General features: G+C 32.6%; 1 long non-coding RNA gene across 2 annotated transcripts; it reads left to right on the top strand.

The window, feature by feature from the left end:
• The first annotated feature begins 1,804 nt into the window (after positions 1-1,804).
• On the top strand, positions 1,805-4,368 carry LOC130465973 (uncharacterized). 2 transcript variants are annotated; one of them, XR_008925990.1, is made up of 6 exons: positions 1,805-2,347; positions 2,451-2,595; positions 2,763-2,832; positions 3,101-3,183; positions 3,574-3,676; positions 4,100-4,368. It is a non-coding gene; the product is annotated as an uncharacterized lncRNA (long non-coding RNA). The 2 variants fall into 2 exon arrangements; XR_008925989.1 differs by lacking the exon at positions 3,101-3,183.
• The last annotated feature ends 3,241 nt before the right edge of the window (positions 4,369-7,609 follow it).

Below are 7,609 nucleotides of genomic sequence, written 5' to 3' on the forward strand. Positions count from 1 at the left end.
AGTCCAACCTAGTTGGTTTGTATCACTTGGTTTAGCCTAAGTTGTAATGTTTTGCTTAATTAATATATTCTCTCTTGCTTAGCAAAAAAAAATTTACAACTTTAATGCTTCAATCAAGCACTAATCAAGCAAGAACAAAAATTAAAGGAGAATTCAAACTAGCTAGCAATGAAAGAAAAAATAACCACTTAAAAATAGAAATAGAAAAGTTTGTATTAAATGAATGGAATATTAATACAAATAAATAAGGGGAGAGAAAAAAAAAACTCAAGTTTCTATATCTTTAGAGTGGAAATTTTATTGATCTGAATTGATTAAACATAAATATAATGACTGACTATTTCAGAATAAATCTTAAAAATCATGAAATAAATTAAAAAATATTTCGAATCAATCTAACAAATATAGAAAACTTCATTTTTTTTTTATTCTGCATTTGATATTTAATCAGTTTCTTTTAAAAAAGTAGGTACTTCTGTTAAATGGTTAAACGGTTAAACCATACAGTTTATAGCTTACGCTACATTATTATAACTAATTGACATTTTATATTAGGTATCTACCAACATTTCAATTGTCTAACATCCTTAAAAAAAATCTCATGTACACCGACATAGATATATCCTGATTTATTAATTTCATAACTACTCCCTACTGGTGTTATTAGCATTAAAATGTACATAGTAAGAGTTTTAAATCTAATGCACACTCTTATTTACTTTCTAATTTTACAAATATCCAGTGTATTAGCACGGGCCTATACTAGCATTTTTGTTATGGAAAATATTTCAGAGTGTTATTAATTAATGCTCCAAAGGGAGATTATCTAATAATAATACTCCATTCGTTCTTGATTATTAGTCACTTTTGGAATCTTTTCACTACTTACAATCGAAGATAATCTTCTAATTTATTTCCAATACGTATATCAAATTCATGTAAGATTTTATTTTGTTTGTCTCAATGTGTAGTTTAGAGCATCTCCAATGGTTACATATAAGGACTAGCTTGCAATTTTCATAAAATTTCTAGCTACTAGCCAACCATTGGAGTACATATGAACAATTAGCCAATTAAGTTAAGCAAATTAGCTCTACAAATCTAATTAGCTTGGGAAAAAAAGAATGGAAAAATTTGTTTATTTGATAAACATGTGAATAGAATAATAAAAATAAATTTAAAAAATTGTTAAAAAATTTCAAGCAACTTGCTTACCATTGGAGCAAAATACACATGAAAAAATAGTAGCTTGAAAATCTGATGTGGCATATCAAAGCAACTTACCAATTTTCTTACCATTAGAGATGCTCTTAAAAAATATCAAATTTTTATATTTCTTTAAGGATTTTTTGGATAAAACCACCTTTTAAAGTTGCCGCTTTTGAAATAACCACCTTATAAATTATTATTTTTAAATAACCACCTTAAATTTACAACCACTACTACAAAAATGGGCAAAGAGACCCTTAAGAAAAGACCCATTGGTTGAGATAACGGGTCTCTTTAATATAAGAGACCCAATATTAGAGGTAACAGGTCTCTAATTACTGAAATGACCCACAATTTATCTGTGAAAAATAAGATGGAAAAAAACAAGAGACCCCTTATTTTAGATAACGGGTCTCTAATTTATCAAAGGGCCCACATTTTTCGTGCTGAAAATCAGAAGGGGAAAATATGAGACCCGTTAGTTTAGATAACGTGTCTCTTGTGTACCCTGGACCCACAAAGCCAAATTTACGAGAAAAGCTTGAGACCCTTATTTGATACCGGGTCTCTTTCATTTCCTTCTTTCTCATCTTCCAACAACCTTGTTCCATTGAAAAAAAAAATTAAACCAAGAGCTTTTCCTTCCTTCTCCTCCTCCGCACTGCCCCTCTAATCTAGAAACCCTATTGAGAAAATAATCTGCGATAATGGCGCCTCATTAGTTGAAAGAACCTAGAAGCGAGCATCCAGAGTTCAGCAAGCTACACTCTCGCAGATCCAAACTGGAAGAACCTTTTCCAGGCCTGTAATTTTTTTGTTTCAATCTCTGATTTTGTGATGTTTTGTTCATTTCATTTGAATTAACTTCATGTTGATTTAGTTGCAATTGTGTTGCATTTTTTTCTTATTTGTTCTGGATTTCACGGATTTTAGGGGTTTTTACTTGCACGGTTATGTTTTGTGAGATTAGGATTTTTACGGATCGTTCTTCGGGAGGATTTGAGGGGAATTAGGATTTCAGATTGGTTAAAATTTTTGTGGGTGTAAAGGCAATCTAGGTAATAATCGGAATATGAAGCATTGCGACATTTGGGTTAACAATGGGAAGCAGTTCACAAGCTTCTGATGACATTTTCAGGTGAATCCCTCTTATCAATTTATTACTGCATCAATTATCAAATATAAGGCCATGTTAACAAGTTAGGCTTTATAGTAGCTTATCTAGCTTCTTCTTATTACAGGAATTGAAGAGTGATTAATTGCAGTGATTAATTACAGGAATTGAAGAGTGATACACGTATCATTCTGTACAATAGATGGTTTTGTGTTGAAAGTGGAAGTACTGATAATCCTTCAGTCGTGCTCATTCATGGTTTCCCATCACAGGTGTGCTTTATGTCAATTACATTGATTTAGAATAATTTCTCAACACAAACACTCAAAATATGGCATTTAATTTAATTTCTTGCAGCTGCATTCTGTTTTACGTGATGAATCTTCTCTTGTAGTTCTGAATAACCATATGTAATTGATCGAGTGCATGATTTTAACAGGCTTACTCATATCGCAAAGTTATTCCAATACTTTCCAAGAACTATCATGTCATTGCTTTTGATTGGTTAGGTAATAATCTCTTTTTCAATCTTACATCACTTACACTTTTCAGCCTTTTCTATCCTGTGGTAAATTTTGTTCTGCACATATTAAGAGATATTTAACTTTTGAGATAAAATAAGGGGAGTAATATTGTTTGTGTTTCTCTGCCACTCCTTTGCAGAATGTGGATTTTGTGTGTTTCTTTTGCGAAATTAGTATTGCGTGAATGAAAGAACTATTGTTATTATGTGATTAGTGATGTTTTATTTTGTGAGTTTCTTTGTTTGATTTGCAGTCTACTATTTCCATATTGCTATCGGTTCTGCAAATGCTGGATTTTGCCGAGCTTGAGTCAAATGGAATTGTCTCGTTGAATTGGTCAGTCTCTAATGGTTTAATGAGTTTGAGTGTTATAGTAATAAAGAAATTGGTAGTCTGTTCAGCTATTCTAGGTTCAATCATGCGCCGATCTTATGGTTTGATCACCTGTAACTCAAGTTTCTGGGAATCATATACATCATCTATTGCCATCTTTGAATTTAGAGTGACACCAGATTCTATATGCTCACGTTTTGGAGGTTCCTCTCAAGATGTCCATTCCAGATTCTGTAATTGTTCCTAAAAAGTTGATGTCTTTGCCAATTGATTCCTGCGTGTCTGGATTTTGGAGTGTTGATGACTAGTGGGTCTGTTGATGTATTTGTTGCCTAAGGTATCTCATTGTCAGAATTTAAAATATCTGAACACCACATCCCCTTTTCTCTGCAGAATGAATTTATGCTAGGAGGTGTAGCAAGAAATATTGCTGAGTGCCTGTTAAAGCTAGGAACAAAATCATTCATGATCAGTGCTCTGGGATGTGACCTGCCAGGTGCTTTATTGCTTTGCTTGATAATTTGCATCTTGATTATTTCAAATGTGCTTGAACCTGATGTCATTTCTTGAATTATGCTAAATAACTGTATGGAGCTGGTTATGATTTCCACTAAGTGCAAGTTTCAGCAAAGTTCTGGCTCTACCAAAATCTCATACTATTGACTATTGACTATTGACTATTGACTGTATATGATGTCTAGTTGTCTTTAAAGAACATGGATAAATATAGATATTAGTTCCAATGCAACTTTTATTAGTCAAATCAAATAGATTCTAGCTTGTGGATATGTTAATTGCCCATTATTTTCCGACAAATTAATCAGTCTCTATATGGTAGTTTATTCCACATATGTCTTGTGTTTTGTTTTTTGTTTTTTTTCTTTATATACTAATTCCTCTACATATGTCTACCTTACAGATTCAAGGATCACAAGCATTGCTCATGGTTGTCCCGGCCTTGAAATGATTAGCATATCATACCGATGAAGATGCAAGGTTTCAATGAGGCTATTTTTGTTTTTAGTGTGATGCAAAGCAAGAACAAAAATAAGGCTATATGGAGTTGTATATATTTCTTGTAATTGTACAACTTTTTGATATATATGTAAAAATGTTGGATTTATGTTCACGATAGACCATGAACGTATTTGTAGAAGATTTTGGTGAAATATTAATAGTTGGTGCTTTATTAAAGTTGGTTTGTATTATTACGTTTAAGCAATGATTCTGGTGTTCAAGAAAAAAAAATTATTTAAAAAATTGGCAAAGAGACCCCATATCTTAGTTGATGGGTCTTTTTTTTATATATTAAAAAATGACAAAGAGACCCTTTATGTTAGATATGAGGTCTAAATTTGCATAATAAAATAATATTAAAATTTTCAAAGAGACCCCCTATCTTAAATAAGGGGTCTAATTTTTTTTTATAAACAGACCCTATATCTCTAATAAGGGGTCTCTCCCCTTTCTAATTTATTTTTCGTATTGTTTACATAAGAGACCCCTTTTCTTAAATAATGGGTCTCTTGTTTTTAACAAACAGACCTCCTCTAGATGAGGGGATCTCTTTTATGAAGAGACCCCCCCATCTAGAGACCTCCTCTAAGAGGGTCTCTTAGGCTATTTTTGATGGGTCTCTTTGCCCATTTTTGTAGTAGTGAACGTTAATGAAATAACCACCTGTTTTCAACTTCCGTTAAAAATTCCGTTTAAGGGGTCCACTTCCAACGGCTCATTGACCTTTATCTCCTTTCTTCCTTCCTTCTTCCTCCCTTAAACTAGTGCCTCCATTATAGAGACCTTGCTCAAAATTTTATTTTCCAAATTCCCCAAATTTAATCAATTTGTCTTCAAATTTTTCAAGTAATTTTACTTAGCTAATGAATTTCACTATTAAATTGATTATTGCCAAAAAAAAAAAAAAACAAGTTCACTCGGCCCACGATAAGGATTCTCCTTGACGTCTGTCGTCGCCATGGCAGGAGCTCGAAAGCAACAGAGAAACTCGAGCAAGAAAAAAAATAGAGAAGGCTACTCCAGACAGGAATTGAAGATGAGACCTGTGGAGGAATTACGTGGAATCTCAGCTTTGATTGTTCCAAACCCAGATGATCTGCAAACAGAAAGACAATTTGAGACTGAAATTCTTTCACCCAGGGCATCTTTGAGTGCATTGAAAGCAAGAGGTCAGGTAATTTCGTGGTTAAATGCTATTAATTCTGGGAATCAAGATCATACCCACTTTGTGAAAATTGGGGATGACGGAAATGGTTGTAATACCCACATGGGTACCTAGAATTAATCAAAACAATGAACAATTGGTTAAAATCGACGTTGATGACATCCAGGAAGAATTTGATTTCTAGAAATCTTTAGTTTATTATTATGTGATTGGGGGAAATCCACCACTGAATGTTAATTATCTACCCGAGGGAGATTTTGATCACAGTCCCATGGTTTTGTGCACTTACACTTCTGAAATTCACAAAAGACCTTTTCGTTTGTATAATATGTGGATTAATGACCCTAAATTAAAAACCCCAAACTTTACATACCATAAACCCTAATTTAATAATTTCACAAATTACCCGCTTCACTACGCGCACGATGCTGATAATGAGAGAAATTGCCGAATTTTGTTATGTAATTAAAATAACTTTGAAAATTTGAAGACAAATTGATTAAATTGAGTGATTTTGGAAAAAAAATTGAGCAAAGTCTCTTTAATGGAGGAAGAAGGAAGAAGGAAGAAGAAAGAAGAAAAGAGAAAGGAGGGAAGGTCAAAGAAGTTGGAAGTGGGCCCCTTAAACGGAATTTTTGACGGAAGTTGTAAACAGGTGGTGATTTCATCATTAACGTTGTAAATTTAAGGTGGTTATTTAAAAAGAAAATTTTATAAGGTGGTTATTTCAAAAGTGGCAACTTTAAAAGGTGGTTTTATCCAAAAAATCCTTTATTTAACAGCGTACGTATTTGGAGGTATTTATGTTTACCCATTGTGTAAAAACGGATGAAAAAGTAAAAAATGACTGATATTTAAGGATGGAGGAAGTAATAGTAATAAACTAATTCAATTTTCATTGAAAAGGTCAATAAATTCTACTACGTATGACTTTATTTGCTTATTATTAATGGATTTTAGAGAGTGATCGCCCGTAGAAGAATTGAAGAAATACTGAAGGCAATTGAAGAACAAAGTTTTGTATTTTATTAGGCGTGTAAACAGAAAAGAACAAGAGAAATAGAGTAATGTCTTTTTTCTTTTCTTTTTCTAATTTCCTATATATATTACGTAAATGTATTTTTATTTTAATTTTCTGTACAAATTACGTAAGAGTATTTCTCTTTAAATTCCTATACAAATTATAAGTGTTTTCTATGAAAAAAAAAATTACATACTCATTCCATAAATTAGGATATTAAACATTTCCTCCCTTTTCCATTTCCATAACCGTAAAACATTGTACATATGTTAAATATCTTGCTTCTCAATTAAAAAATACGACAAGTAAGCATGTCACCTCATCTTTGCAGAATGCTTTAAAGATTGCAAGTTGTGTCCTTTATCACTTTAATTCATATTTTGACAGCAGAGAATTGGGTGAGATGTCATTCAGTTTTGCTAATTGGCATATTTGGGAGTAGAGACATCACGGGCAGCGATATCAATTTTTATGAATCGCAAAATCCTGACCCCAAATATTTTGTCAGCATATAAATCCAAACTATTAACTAATTGGCCTTATCCATAAATAGTAAGCTCCAACAATCAAGGAAACTAACTCTACTCTGTCCACCAACACAGAATATGGTTATTGTTTAGTTAGGCATCCCCAACGAGAATTCAGTTTTGGTATAAAAAACCAACATTAATTCCCAATTTTTTTGCTCTAGTTATTTAAATGTTTAAATCAATATCATTCATGATAAAATTATTAATGTAGGATATATTTTAAAGTAATTAGAATATTTATTATGTCAGATTTTCTAACACATCTAAGAATTATAATTGTTGTTTTGTGGTGTGAATCTCATCTATGGATCCTCTAGGGTTTCGTATAACCCTATCTTTTGTGCAAATATTGATACAAATTTACATGATACATTTGGTGATTCCCATATTTAAAATACCAAGCCCCCCAAAATTCAAAGTTGAATCAATGAGCACAACAAGTCCATTTACCCTACAAGCTAACAACAGTCTTAGCCTGGGCTTCAACATCACCTTTTGGATTGGAAATCCTAATCACGGCAGCCTGAAACCCGAAGCCAATGTTTCGGTGTATTACCAAAAAGAACTACTCGTCTCATCTCCTTTGATTGAATCCTTTTGTCCGAAACATGAAACATGCGACGGTCCCAAACCAGTTCTTAGTAGTTATGTACCTGTCACTATTAACGAGCCCTCAGTCCCAATTTACGATAACCT

The sequence above is a fragment of the Spinacia oleracea genome, chromosome 1, assembly GCF_020520425.1.
Source record: "Spinacia oleracea cultivar Varoflay chromosome 1, BTI_SOV_V1, whole genome shotgun sequence".
In the NCBI taxonomy this organism is placed as follows: domain Eukaryota; kingdom Viridiplantae; phylum Streptophyta; class Magnoliopsida; order Caryophyllales; family Amaranthaceae; genus Spinacia; species Spinacia oleracea.